The sequence below is a fragment of the Puma concolor genome, chromosome A1 (genome assembly GCF_028749965.1).
Source record: "Puma concolor isolate L17-30 chromosome A1, mPumCon1.1.hap2, whole genome shotgun sequence".
Taxonomy (NCBI): domain Eukaryota; kingdom Metazoa; phylum Chordata; class Mammalia; order Carnivora; family Felidae; genus Puma; species Puma concolor.
This window is the reverse complement of record NC_141667.1, coordinates 51,473,786-51,489,062: the sequence shown is the minus strand read 5'-3', so window position 1 is coordinate 51,489,062 and position 15,277 is coordinate 51,473,786. Positions and strand designations below refer to the sequence as shown.

Below are 15,277 nucleotides of genomic sequence, written 5' to 3'. Positions count from 1 at the left end.
GTAGGGAAAAGGCCGAGCACTGGAACACAAGGGACTGGATTTTCAGCTTCTCTCCTTCCTCCTCCATTTGCCAGCCACATGCTGGAGCATTGCTCAGGTCTAACCATAGGCCTGTTGTGAAATTAATTTCAAGACGTAGTGGGGGGGTTGGGTATCTTACCAATCCACCATTAAGTGCCAGCAGTAACATCTCATAGCTGAGACACCCTGTGAGTGCAGACATCTGCTATTTCTGCTTGCCTAACATCCCTTCCTCTGAGTCTTGGCTGAAGTACCCCCTTTCCTTCCTTTGAAAACCCTCCCCTTACTTTCTCATGTGGTTCCGAGAAGATGGTCAATGATGACACCCCTACTCCATGTTACTCCAGCCAAGTGAGGGGGTGGGTGGTGGCACAGCTGACCCAGACTTGTCCACAGGACTCCCTCTCTCTAGGATCTGATCTTGGCAGGAACCTCGTCAGCATGCCCAAAGGCTGGGCTGATTCTCTCCTTTGGGGATGCCCTGAAGTGGCAGGTTCCTGTTCATTGGGAACTGACTGTTGGATTTTTCCCTTCACTTCTCTGAGCTAAGCCACCTAATAAGTTGGCTTAGTTGCTTTTTAGCCTATTACTTACAACCAAAGAACCCTAGGGAATGCCCCTGCTCTTTGAGAGTCAAATAAAAATTGGTTTGAGACCCCATCCTACATGCGAAGCACAATCCTCATTCCTGTCCACCCTTCTGAGGACTTCCTTAATCACCTGCTTCCACTGAACTATTTTAGTTTATGGATAATCTCCCCATCCTGTGCAGGCTGTCAGTGCCAATACACATGAGGAATTCACGTTTTCCTCAATTTCTCTCTTCTTCCCTAAGACCCACTTATACAAGGGATGTGTGTGGGGGGGGGGGGAATCTTTATCGAAGAGAGAGAATGGTTTACAGCACTCACAAATAAAAACTGTGCAATCAAAAATTAGACATCCTTGTTCTTAAAATTTCCACAAGTATAAGTTTCAAGTTTCATTTCCCCCTGAGAAGTCCCCTCCTCCTGTACTTCCTTTCCTTCAGAGTCTCTCACCCTAAGTCCCTATTTATTTTTATGCACAAGACACCAGTTCTCTCTTCATCATTTTGTCTCTTGCCAACTTCGCCCTCAGGGTCTCAAGACAGTTCTCCTCCAGAAGAGAATTCTGGGGCCAGGCATTAGAATAGTCGCACCCCACTACAATGATTTCTTCAGACAGAAGATTAGAACCAGGCCAAAGAACTGCCGTGGCCCCTTCCAGTTCCAGAACAATGATTCTGGCCTCTGGAAAGGTCACAATCCTTTCTACTTGAGTTCACATTGAATTGGATGGGGTGATCACCTGTGCAAGAATGCAGGGCTCTCTCGAGGGCCACATTCATTTCTTCCCAGAGGCCAAAGCCTCCCAAGGGAAGGATGCTGTGGGAATTAGAGCCACAGGTGGGCTGAGGAAGTGACCAGTAACCAGTGACCAACAGTGATTCTGGTCAGGGAGGGTGTCTCAGTGGTACCCAGTTTCTCCTACTGCTGAATCTTTGCCATGTTACTTTGTGTGTATCATTCTAGTCACTGGACACTTGGGGTCCTGAAAACATGAGATCCGCATGGTGTTTACTCTTCATGGTGTTCACTCATGATCTCGGTGGTGCTTGATCCATGCCTGTAGAAGTAGCATATTTCCTCCCCAGAACTCCTACTTCTCACTGACCATTCATTCAATAAACATGTGTCAAATTCCCCTTCTGTGCCAGCTCCTATCCACGAGAGTCTAAGAACCTAGTGGGGGATGTAAGGAAGAAACAGGCCATTATTTAAAAGTGAGATAAGTTCTGGATCATGAGTCCACTTTAAATAGCTATTGAGTATCTTCAGTGTGCTAGGCTTTGTCAAGGGAAATAAGACAGATCTCTGGAAAAAAGGGGGGGAAAAAAAAGAAAAGAAAAGAAGAGAAGAGGAGAGAAGAGAAGAGAAGAGAAGAGAAGAGAAGAGAAGAGAAGAGAAAAGAAAAGAAAAGAAAAGAAAAGAAAAGAAAAGAAAAGAAAAGCAACCTGTGAGCTCGATTGTGTGTTGGGTGCCTGGAGGCAGGGAAAATGAGCAGGAGAAAATTCACAAGCACCTAACACAGTGCGAAGCACACGGAGTTACTCAGTAAATACTTACTGGATAAATACCGACTAAAATATAATTACAAAACATGGCACGGGCTATTCCAGAAGCAAAAAATCAGAGAACATCTTCGAAAATGGGATGGCATCCGAACCTTGCCTGAGCAGGGATGTGTGCTGAGTGGAGCACAAGTTTGGTGAGGGTGGTGGGGAAAAGGTGAATGATGGAGATGGAAAAAAGAAGTCTGGGGCTACAGTGCCGAAGGCTGTCTGTGACACAGTCACAGTTGAGAAGCCATCAGCCCCGACTTCCAGGCAGGATTGTGAGCAATTGCTGCCTCTACATGTCTGTGTTTTCACAGCAGAAGGTGGAAGGTGCCACTCACCCACTTGATAACAGAGTAGATAGGAACGAGGGATTTAGAATCAAGCAGACCCGGGTTCAAATCCCAGCTCCACCACCTTTTTAACACCAAGATGTTGAGCAAGTAATTTAACTTCTCTGAGCCTCAGTAGTTTCATCGCCATAAAGGGAACCATAATGTCCACCCTCGAAGAGTATTATAAAGGATTACACCAGGTCATGTACCGTAAAATCAGTCATAGAGTACCTGGCTCATAGTATTTTTTAAATGGTGCTTTGTTGCTGTCATTTTGGTTATAATTATAACTACTGTCACTCTTTTTGGAATAATGTTGCTTCGCATCCATCTGCCTATACTGCCTACGAGGAAACTTAACTTTGAGGCTCATCTCTTCTATATGGGTTATCTCAACAGAGCAAGTGAATTTAGATCCATCATTTGATGGGAAAGTGTGGATTACTCACCAAGAGAAATCCTCCAAGAGCATGTGGGCCAAGATTTCTCAACTTACCATTGAGGAGACTGAGGCTCACAGAAACTGAAGTCTTGGCCCTGGTCCCACCACGGCTCAGGGGGAAGAGGGGGGCCAATTCCCCGAGTGTCCAGATTCCTATGCTATGCCCCTCTGGTTCCAGCCCACTGTAATCCAGTTGACTCTATTGTTGTGTAGACAGGGCCAAGATTAAAATCAACTTCAAGTGCCAATCTTCCAAAGCCAAGTCCCCTGGAGGAGCCAGATCTCCTGCCCTGCCCCCCTCACAGAGGTGCCTGCTTTCCTCACACTCTCTCTGAAGCCTCCACAGGCAGCTGCTCTGTGTCTGAGAATAGATGTTGCCCTGGAGGCCTCCTGACCCCGGGAGGAGGAGACGAGAGGCCCTTCCCGGCCAGTGTCAGCTTACAGTGGGAACAGGGCCTGGGGACAAGGCCAGAGCTGGGCTGACACGGGGAATGTTATTGCTTCCCCAGGCCCTCATCCCCAGCAGAGGCTGTGTACGAGTCACACTGTGGTGGCCTCACCGTAGCATGGGGTAGGTTTCTCACCAGCAGGCCTCGGTCGGTCGCTCTGGAGTCAGCCATTCTTTGGCAGTTGTGCAGGCTCCCGTGGCTTCCCAGAACTCCTCTCTTTGTCTGGGGTCACAGCGCTCCTCTGGAAGAGAAGCTCAAGGGGAGACCCTCAGCAGGACAGGAGTAGTTTGTCTTTTTCTGGAATTCCCCCAGTAGCTTTCCAAATCCTTCACTGAGGGCTCTAATGGGAGGATTCAAATGGTCTGGGCAAGCCACGTTAAGTGCCCAGCTGCTATTTGGTCCCCTTTGTGAGACTCAGAGAACTTGCCATACCCAGTCAAATTAAAGAACTCTTAACGCAAAAGAAGTGATTTTCTGCATCGTGGATCCCTACCCACATCTGGCCTGACCCATAGAGACCCAGGCTGTGGGCTAACTGAGGCCTGTGTGGGAGCCACTGCCTAGCCGATGGGACCCCCTGGACTAGAGGATGACTGACCACCTGAACCAGTTAGATCCTCCCTCACTACCCTACTTTACTGAGTAGAGATTGAGGCTTTCTATGTGCCAGGTCCCATGGTACTATGCCAGGTCCCAGTGGTACAAAACTGGGAGGGGTTCCATAACCCCAGATAATTTTGCCCTCTGTAAGAATTCAGTGTATGACTCTTGTGCCATATTAGCAGCTTAGATTAGCTGTCAGGATTTTGTTGTGACATAAACACAACTCTCATTTATAAGGGGGCCATTACCTTAAATATACCAACACATTTATTAGAATCTTTGACTTCAAGGAACAGAAGCTGAACCCAATCTGGCTTAAGGAAAAGTCAGAACTCACTGGCTGTGAGAGACTACAGCTATCCCCAGGAAATCAAATGACGAGAGCATCTCTCTTGGCCTCCTTCCCCTGCTCCCTTCTCACCCCATATCTTAGCTCTCTGCTTCTCTCCATGTGTTGGACTCATTCTTTCTTAAGATGAAAGAGGTCTGTCCACACAGCAGAAGGCATGGCAGAGGCAGCTCCAGGCTTCATCAACCCAGATTAGCAACATACACAGAGAAAGAGGATTTTGCTGTCCCAGACCCCGCGGGTAAAACTCAAGGGAAGGACCAAACTTGGGTCACAGGGCCACCACTGAGCCAATCACTGTGGCAAGGGGTATGACATATGAGGACTGGTCCAGTCTTGGTCACATGATACCCCTCAGTCCACCCCAACCAGAGGTGAAAGAGGAACAGTTCTGTAAAGAAGAGAGTGTGTTCTTTCAATGGGCAAATGGAGCAGATGCTAAACAGGATGGGGGAGGGGGGAGAAATCTCTGTTACACCAGAAAGAATAAAAGGAAAAGCTATTTCTATACAGAAGAAAAAAGTAGGGAAGGCCTTTACCAAAGAGTAACTACCTTTAAGATTATTCCTAATGGCCAGCTTCTTTAGAATATGGAAAACATGAATATATTTAAAAATAGTCCATGGACTGGCAACTTTTATGGGATATATAGATGTGGTGAGTCAGTGCAGAGCTAATGCCCAGGGTGACAGAAAACAAATCAAGTGTCTTTGCGGGGAGGAAGAGAATTCACATCTACTGAACATCTACTGGGTGCTGGGCTTTGTGGGTCCATGTGACTCATGAAGCAATATGGCCACCCTATGAGGCAGGCACCATTGTTTCCCTCCATTTATAGGAGAGGGAACCGATGCTGAAAGATATTTTGAAAAGCCCATCTCACTGAAGGCCCCTCAGCAAGTGAATAGTGAAGTTGGGATGTGAACCCAAGTTTGTCTTATTCCAAAGTTTGCCCTGCCAGCCAAAGGCAAAATATAGCCCAGCTAAAAGGTGGAGGGGCAAACAATGAGTCCCTCCTCTATTTATACACAGAGAACAAAACCAGACTGCATAAAAGGGCAGAAGTGCCAAAAAGGGAAATAGTTTTTCCGGGTCCTTCATGAGGACATTCTTTGCTCCCAAAATGGAGACAGCGCTTGAAAGTAAGCTTACGCATTATTCTGTGGCAGCCAGGAGACCACGACCAAGAAAGGATAAGGGATTCAGCAGCCCAGGGGGCGCCCATGCCCTGCAAGAGTCAGCAGTGGAGGCCTGTGTCCAGACATGATATGTAAAGGGACTTAACGTCTTAACTGGTCAAGAAAGGGAGCTTTCAAAGGTAAACCTCCTCATATGAGAAGTGTGGTGATAAATGTGAAGATACCTGCATGTTTTTGAATTACAGGGAAACAATGACTGAAGAGGAAGGGTTAAAAGAATCAGATTTTAATGAAAACAAGTCCTTGCCTTATTACAGATACAAAAGCACTGGAAAGGACATGGCATGAACAACAGAAATAAAAATCCCAATTAACCTGCCCAGTGAAAACCCTGGGCTAGAAAAACAATGAGTCTGAACGATGACACAGTTCTCTGTTGGTTTGTCTTCCTTACACTCTTTCCCCACTTTTCCTGTGAACATCAAGTACAGACTGCTACACATAGGGTGCCATGTAAATGCTCTGGCCCCTCCTCATACTTTCTTCCACTGGTTGCAGTAGTTGACTGACCTGATGTGACTCAAGCCAAGCCTGATGTTTCTCTGGGATCAACGTAAGAGTGTTAGGAGAGAGCAGTCCTCTCTCTCCACTGGGTTAGAACGGCCTCACATATCAGGAAACAGCCACAGGCAGCTCTAGGCTTCATCCATCCAGATTAGCAACAACCCAGACAACGGAGGATTTCTGTCCCTCAGAACACACACAGAAAATTCAAGAGAAGACACCTCTCCTGACCATGTGAAGGGATCCCACCAAGTGGGAGGGAGTGAGGCCAGCCCAGAGAAGGGGAGAGAGACAGAGACAGAGAGGCAAACAGAAACAACATCCTTCAAAATTCTGACTCCAGTCATACCTGCTCTCCATCCTGGACTCCCCTTCTGGTAAGACAGCTAGAATTGGGCTTCTATAACAACAAAAATAGAGCCCACTTACAGAACTCCCATCAAAGCTTCAACCAATAGGATAGGGTACACTGTGAATAGAAATGAAAGTTGTGACCTGCTGGAGCCACTGAAAATGAATATCATAATAATTATAAAAGATACGGGCCCCTGTCCTCAAGGAGTTCAAAGTTATGAGAAGTTCTTTTGCTTTCCTGCTATAGGTAGGAAATCCTTCAGACATATCAGTAATAGTGTATGTGTGGTGGGGGGAGGGGATGACAGAGTCTTGAGTCTTGACAATCTTCCTCCAACAGGAAAATGATAATAACCGAGTTACTGGCTGGACATGACAAATACACACAGAAACCAGGAAGGTGGCACACAGGGCTTTGTATGTTTCTCACGCTCACAGGGACGCTCTCAATGGGCTTTCATAAAGCCTTCCTCTCAGGCTTAGCTCCTCTTTCCTGGGACTCCCTTGGCATCCTGGCCTTTGGGCCCCTCTGCCCTCCTCCCAGGGCTCCCAGAAAACCAGTTCCACTCACCCCATGAGCAGCTGAAGGCAGTCAAATCAGACTCCTCCCGAGAGGGGGCTCCAGGTCCTTCAGCAAAACATCAGAAGAGCTATAGATTGTTCCTGGATAATACTGTCTCTCTCAGAGCACTTCTTCCGTGAACAACCACTATGGAGGTGTCGATCTTTTCTCTGTCTTACAAAAAAAGGGGGGTGTGAAAAAGAAGATAATTGTGTAACACAGCACAGGGTGAGGGCCTCTGACAGTCCCCTCTTCCTACCACCGCAGAAACAATACCAGCTCTCATGCTTGACGCACCATTTACAACTACAGAGCCACACTATAAAACACACACCACTTTTTAAAATCCTGCTAAAAAGTTTTTTCTGCATAGGTAATAAACCTTCAATAAGGAGGATGTTTACATTTGCAGCTTCCATTGGGTTTGAAAATTCTTTTTCAAAGTCAGAGACCAGCACTCCACCCTCCAACACACACACACTGGCTCACAGACACTGCTGGTGACAACATAAATGGATACAACATTAATGGTGAGCTGTCTGGCGATGTGTTTCGAAAGCCTTGAAAGATGTCATATATTTTGACTCAGTAATTTTATTTTTGCGTGTGATTATAGTTGACACACAATGTGATACCAGTTTCAGGTGCATAACATCGTGACTCAACATCACTGGATATGTTATGCTACGCCCCCTACAAGTGTAGCCATCATCCGTCATCACGAAACCATGATTGGTCCCGTTGACTCTATTCCCTATGCTGTACCTGTTACTCCCGTGACTGACTTATTCCGTAACTGGCGGCCTCCCATTTTGCCCAACTCCTCCACCCATTGTGGCCAACCCCTCACCCCCACCCCACCCTGAACTGGCAGCCATCAGTTCTCTGTATTTATAATTCACCCAGCAATTGCAATTACAGAGTGTGGACTCTGGAGCCACGTCGGCTTCACCACCAATCAGTCATGTGATTTAGCCTCTCTTGAGTCTCAGTTTCCTCATCTCTAAAGGAGGGATGATAACAGTATCTATCTCTTGGGTTGGTTTTGAGGATTAAAAGAAATAAATATATGCAATGCCTTAGAACGGTATCCAGCATAGGGTTACATGCTACATAAGTGTTAGCTAAGTAGGTGATTACAGATAGGAGTAGAAATACATCCCAGAATTATTTTAATCAGCAAAATTTTAGAAAACATCTAATAATGGGAACTGGTTAAAAACAATTAAGGTACATCCATAAGACGGAAAGCTACATAAGCAGTCTTTAAAATCATATTTTAAAGAATATTTATGATTTGGAAGATGTTCATAACATAGTGTTAGGCCAAAGAAAACATAATCAAGTTTCAAATAGTATGTATAATATGGTACAAATATAAAACTGAAAAGTGAAGGAAATACTGTAAAGTGTTATTGGCAAGGGGATGGTTCAACCTTGCCTGCGACGCCAGAATCACCTCCAGAATTAAAAAAAAAAAAAAAACAAAAAAACAAAAAAAACCCCAATGCTGATGGATGACCCCATTTGTAGAAAATCTGATGTAATTGGCCTGGAATATCACCAGGGCCTCAAGATCTTTATTTTCTTCTGTGTGCTTGTTTCTTTCCCCCATTTTTTCCCCTGAAATTTTCTAAAATAAACACGTATCATTTTTGTAACTAGAAATTAAGACCATAAATGCTATTTAAAAGACACTGCAATTAGTCCCATCAGAGTAGCTAGCTGACTAAGCAGCTATGCCAGTACCTGGTTTACCAGGTTGCCTTCTCCCCGGGGGGTGCTCCTGGAGGGAAGCCGGGGCGGGCCAAAGACGGACAGGTGGCTTCAGAGCATGAGTCAGTGTCCTGCAGAACGGACCTGGGAGGGGGCAGCCGATGGGGAGGTGAGGGACTGGGGCGGCCCAGAATGCTTGAGGGCCCGGGGTAGGGGGGCGGCCGGGAGGCCCCATGGCCGGCTGGCTCTGCTGGCAGAGCAGTGGTGCAATGTTATTTATGGCCTTCCTGCCAGAGGCCTTGCTCGGTGCCCGTTGTGATACTGGGATTTCATTTGCGTAAGTCAGCATCGCGTTTTCTCTTTTCCAGCACACGCGCGTGCTAAGGGCCAAGAGGAGTGGAGAAACAAGGACAAAGGGAGCAAAGGAAGGTCTGCGGCTGCTAACAAATGTAACTGACAACGAGTCCAGGGCTGTTCCTATTTTTCTCCCTCGGTGTCTAATATTAAATGCTCTGGGCCTGCTGATTGAGCTTCTTCATCGGTGATAGCATTTATTTATTTTTTTCCCCCATCATTCAGCAAATCCTTATGGAACTCTGATTATGTGCCAAGCCCTGTGCCAAATACTTTTCATCATTTAATTCTTATCTACAGCTTTAAACTAATGACTCAGGTACTGTTATTAGCTTGCCTTTTACAGATGAACAGTTTGAAGCTCAGGGAAGTTACTGGCCTAAAGTTACCCAGCAAGTTGTTACTCAACACCATCATCATCAGAGTGGCTACCATTTACTGAGCACATACTATGTGCCAGGCACTATACAAAGAGCTTTATATCCATTATAATTGCCAACCCAACCCCTTACCCCACTCTACCCCACCCCTGCCATAGCCCCATGAAACAATTATTATTATTATTACCCCTGATTTTCAAGTGAGGAAACTTAGGCACAGAGAGAGAGAGCATTACTCACCTAAGGTCACACAGCTTTTAGCAACAGAAAAGGATTTATATCCGAGAGTGTCAAACTCCTGGGCTCCTATTCTTCAGCCATAAATTATGCTGCCCCCACAATTTAGTGCTGAGCTTCAGAAGTCAGGCCAGGCTTAATGCCTTTAGTATGCAGTGTATTAAGACGCTTACTTACATCAGTTCAAGATGTTCACCTGCCTTGGCCTGTTCTCGCTACCTGGGATTTCTTCATCCTACAAGCAAATAACATGAGGAGCTGGAAACCTACTCCAACCTAATTTGGGGTTTTTTTTTCCTCTTTTAATTCTAATTCTCTTTATAACTGCTATTTCAGGCATGTGCCCATTATCATCCACAAAGCCATGGCAGGAGAGAATTATGAGAAGATGAAAGAGAAGGCAAGAAAAGGGCACCTGCTGGTTGCCACGGTGAAATGTTCAAAGGAAGCAGGAGACAGCCATTAGCATTCAGTTTAATGGTGTGTTTAGCCCCATCCATAACTGGAAGTGTGTTTACTGTTTCATATATCCTTTGTAAGAGGGAGCCACAAATCTCATTCTCCATATTGAGAGCCAGTTAATGGTTCTAATTATGTGTCAGCTCACACTGTTCTTCAACCAAAGGATGGGGCAATCAGAGTTCCCCACTTACCCCAGGCTCTGCAAGCAAACACCTTGCACCTTGGTCCCACGGGACTACCTACTTGCTGATAATCCAGAAGTGCTGGGATGTGGCCCAGAGCACCACCACATGGAAACTGAAATCAGGTCACTTCAAAGCCCCAGGAGCACTTTCTCCCAATGCTTCCCATGTAAATGGCCCTCTACAAGCTGTTTATCCACCCAATGCTCTGCAATGTTGTCAAGCTCCATTGCCCACAGGCTGCAAATGGAGATACTGAGACAAAGGTGCACTACCTGGAATGTGAATCAGCCACTTCCAAGAAGGGAATGGAAAAGTTTCTAACCACAAGGAATTTGCTAAATCCCTCCCAAACCTCTTCCTCTCCTCTGTGGTCCTCAAGCCTGGAGGCCTATCAGAACCACCTGGGAAGCTCTGGCTCCATCCTCAATCCAGAGATCCAGAATTTCAGGGGGTCAGGACCAGACCTCTCTAGCTCATGAATGCTCCTCGGGCAATTCAGGCACGCAGCAGGGAGTAAGAACGCTGCTCTGATCCCTCTACAGTTTCTCACGGGCCCTGACTTACACATTTGCCATTTCACTCCCTCTGCCAAACAAGCTTCCTCGTTAAGCTAGAGTGTCCTGCAGAGAGCATGGTTCAGTGGTAAGCATGGGGCTGCTGACACCCGGCTGGCCTGGGTTTGAATCCCAGCTCTGCCACTTCCTGGACAAGTAACTTAAACACACTGGGGCGTAATCTGCTGGTCTGCAGAACCGGAATGGGAATAGTGGCTGCCTTATGGGGCCATCGAAGGCATCAAGTTCCCAGCACATGGTTAACACTGGTAAAGGGTAGCCACCACCACGGTGATGATCTAAACTGTTTCTTACGGAGGACAGGGGAAGGAGGGCTGTCCTGGCCCAGTGGGTTTCTGCTGTGAGCAGGGGATGCAAAGTCTGGCTCTGCATTCGCCAATATTTTCAGCACACAGCGGGAGGGTGCATTTTCCCCTGGTTCAGACACCGAGAGGCCTACCAGGACCGAGTAGGACCACACACTGATATAAACAGGTCTCAACAACACCACCCTTCTTTTTTCCAGTTCTGAGAACTGGGTAGTCAAAACATCCAGATGCACACGAACAAAAAGAAAGAAAGAAAGAAAGAAAGAAAGAAAGAAAGAAAGAAAGAAAGAAAGAAAAAGGAAAAGAAAAACCACCACCAATTACCTGGTTTGGGGAGCACAGATTCAGATCATTGCCCCGACTTTGCAGTTTCCACATATGTATATAGGTTCCTCCTAGACAATATCTAATAAGCATTGAGTGCTTGCTGTACATCAGAGCCAAATAGTTTCTTTCTACGCCTCATCTCATTCAATTCTCACAACGGGCCCCTAAGATAAATGCTGTTTTAAGTAAGCCACCAAGGCTCACAGAGGTTAAATAACTTACCCAAGATTACACAGTAAGTAAGTAAGTTGAGACCTAAACTCTACAAGCCCCACCTCTCAGGCTTCCATCGGGCAGAGTGAATACATGGTGATTATCCCATGGCCAATGGGTTGCAAAGACTTACCCGCAACCAGGTGTCAATCCTCAAACTCTAGCTCAGCAGCTTGAATGTCACCTTCCTCCAACCTCTGATGGTCCTTCTTCCCCCGCAGGGCCTTTGGGAAGGAATAACAGCGTCTTTGCGTAGAGGTATTACAGTCCCACGGAAGTATCAGATGACCTGAAGTCCCCCCAGTCATGAACTCCGCTCAAGAAGCAGCACTGGCAACATTTGTTTGCAAGAGTTCTCATGCTAGTTCCTACCTCTGATTGCATTCTATCCTGCAAACAAGCCTGTAGGTAGAGGTGTTCCCACTGCCAAGAAAACACAAATGCAGCCACAGGGTGTGAAAAGGGCCAGAAAGGCAGCCACCTCCTACTTTTTCTCACTCTCTTTTTTTTGGTCCTTTGTCTCTGTTGCACTCTACCTCTGGGGAGGCAATGTCATATAGTATAAGAATGTCAAAGAGACAGCATGTGTGCCACTGGACATCCTCCCTCACCCCTCACAGATGTGACATTACTGCCACGTTGCAGCACTCTCTCCACCCAGTTGGGAGACCGGCCGATATTCTTCTAAGGACTTCTGGCAGCAACTCCTGACCAATGCATGCAGGCACAGTACACACGGCATATTTCATTCCTGATGTTGTGACTCACAGCATGTACTTTCGACTCAGTCAAACCTAGATTAGAGTCCCAGCTCTGACTGTGTGGCCATGACCATGTTACTTTTTGTTTTTTAAGTTTATTTGTTTTGAGAGAAAGGGGGAGAGAGAGAGAGAGAGAGAGAGAGAGAGAGAGAGGATCCCAAGCAGGCTCCATACAGCATGGAGCCCAAAGCCTGATGTGGGTCTCGAACCCATGACCTGTAAGATTATGACCTGAGCTGAAACCAAGAGTCAGACACAATAGACTGAGCCTCCCAGGCGCCTCCATGACCATGTTATTTAACCAGTCTGAGCTTTAGCTTACTTTTCAGCAAAATGAAGATTATCATCTTTCTTTCCCAGGATGATCATTAATTGAGGATGAGAAATGACTGCACAGCTCTGGGCTCCTCACCTGGCACACAGAGAGCCCTTCCTAAAAGGTATCCATCCCTCCCATGGCCCTAACATTTTTTGAGGATAACTAGCATTACTCTGTATCACTCTGCTAAGAGCTGGGACCCCGAGAGTGGGCAAGTAAGGTAAGCTTCCTGATCTCACGGCACATTCTAGGGGAGAGAGCCATTTTTGGTAAATAATTATTTATCAAATAATTTCAGTCTGTGGTAAGTGGCCTGAAAGAAAGGGCTTTGTGATGAGATAAAAAGCACCAGGATGGGGTGAGGAGCAACATGGGGGCGTCTCAGACACTACAGAAAGTTTCATCCCTCTCAAGTGCCGGCCCTTGAATCCCTGGCAGAGGAAAAAACAAATGGAAATGGGCCAGAGTGGTGTTTTGAAGCACTGTGATGGTAAAGGAGGCAGGTTATTCATAGTACTTCTGCCCTCTGACCCTCTCCGGTTTGATTGGCTCTGTCCCCAGGATGAGAGAAGTAGAACACTCAGAGCTGTATTCATGTGTTCTGATGAGGCCCCTTTTAAGTCCCGACTAATCTGCTACAATCAGCCTGCAATCTGCAGCACAGACCCAACCACCCCAGCAAATCAGCCCTGGACCCCTGGGAACCCATGCTGGCACACTGGCCCCTTCCTCTCTCATCCTCCCCCTTCCTCTGCTCCCAGTCCCACAACTTCCTCCCTCCACTTCCTCCTCCCTTCCTCCCTCCACTTCCCCATGCCTGGGGTACAGAGCCCATGGAGGCCTGGGGTGGGGGCCAAAGAATTACCTGCTGAGTGACCAGATTGCATTCCCTGGGTATGGGCTCAGCAGCCAGAGACAGAAACAAAAATCAATGGCCGGGGAAGGGACATTTCTAGAGAGGTGTAAGTCTGGGCTCCTCCAAAGGGTGACCCTGAGAATATATGCGCATTCAAAGGGAGACAGACCCAGATAATTCTCATCTGCTTGTACATGATACTTGACAAACCATTTTTCATAACATTTATCTTTCCAACAACCTTCCAAGGCATTAGGCAGGGGGAGGAAACAAGCTCAGGGGTCCTAAGAGTTTTGCCCAGGGCTGCTCAGCTGGGGAATGGAAGAACCAGGGCTAAGATCTGGGTTTTTTTTTGATAACTTTTTTTTTTTTAATGTTTATTTATTTTTGAGACAGAGAGACCGAGCATGAATGGGTGAGGGTCAGAGAGAGAGAGGGAGACACAGAATCCGAAACAGGCTCCAGGCTCTGAGCTGTCAGCACAGAGCCCGACGCGGGGCTTGAACTCACGAACCGCAAGATCATGACCTGAGCCGAAGTCAGATGCTCAACCGACTGAGCCACCCAGGCGCCCCCTGGGTTTTTTTTTTTAACACTCCCTCCCAACTCTCTACCCCCCAATATCCAGAGTGTGCTCCCTCTGCATCAGTCAGAGCTCTGCAGAGAAACAGAAGCAATAGGATATATATACAGTGAGAGAGAGATTTATTTTAAGGAACAGTTCACACAGTTGTGGAGGCTGGCAAGTCTGAAATCTGCAGGGCAGGCCAGCAGGCTGAAAAATCCAGGTAGGAGTTGATGTTGCAGTCTTGAGTCTGAAAACCACAAGGCAGCCCAGTACAGCTTGGAAACTGGGACAGGATCTCTGTGTTACAGTCTTGAGACAGAATTCCTTCTTTTCTGGAAAACTTCAGTGTTTGCTCTTAAAACTTTGGTGGATTATGTGAGGCCCAACTACATTATGGAGAGTAAGTAGTCTGTTTTACGTAAAGTCACCTGATTATAAATGTTAATCACATCTACAAAGTACCTTCACTGCAGCAACATCTAGGCTAGGGTTTGACCAAATAATTAAGCGCTACTGTCTAGCCATGTTGAAAATTAACCATCACACCCTCTTTGGGACATTTTCATGCATCATCCCACTTAATCTTCACAATAACCCATGAGGAGGCTGTTGACATGATGCCCATTTTACAGATGAGGAAACTGAGGCTCAAAGAGCTAAAGTAACTTTTCCAGTCTCTCCTGTGGCTCACGTGGTTGAGCCAGGAGGCAGCCTCCCACTACAGAGACTTCTCAAGGTCCAAATTCTATGGCTGGAAGGCAGCAATTTATCCCTAAAATTCAGGTAACTATAAAGTCATGAGACTGGTGTTTAGCATAAACATACCAGAATTTGCACAAAATCTAGTGATCTTAAAAGGCATTTTAAGCATTGATTGAATATATACAGATGATTCCTTTTTTATTTTATTTTTTAAAATTTACATGCAAATTAGTTAGCATATAGTGACACAATGATTTCAGGAGTAGATTCCTTAGTGCCCCTTACCCATTTAGCCCATCCCCCCTCCCACAACCCTTCCGGTAACCCTCAGTTTGTTCTCCATTATTTATGAGTCTCTT

At 46.4% G+C, this 15,277-nt stretch overlaps 1 long non-coding RNA gene across 1 annotated transcript; it reads right to left on the bottom strand.

Annotated features, from left to right (window-relative positions):
- Positions 1 to 944: 944 nt before the first annotated feature.
- LOC147584159 (uncharacterized) lies at positions 945 to 7,121 on the bottom strand. The gene is made up of 2 exons (XR_015250852.1): positions 3,520 to 7,121; positions 945 to 1,784 (listed from the first exon to the last, which is right to left on the bottom strand). It is a non-coding gene; the product is annotated as an uncharacterized LOC147584159 (long non-coding RNA).
- Positions 7,122 to 15,277: the final 8,156 nt, after the last annotated feature.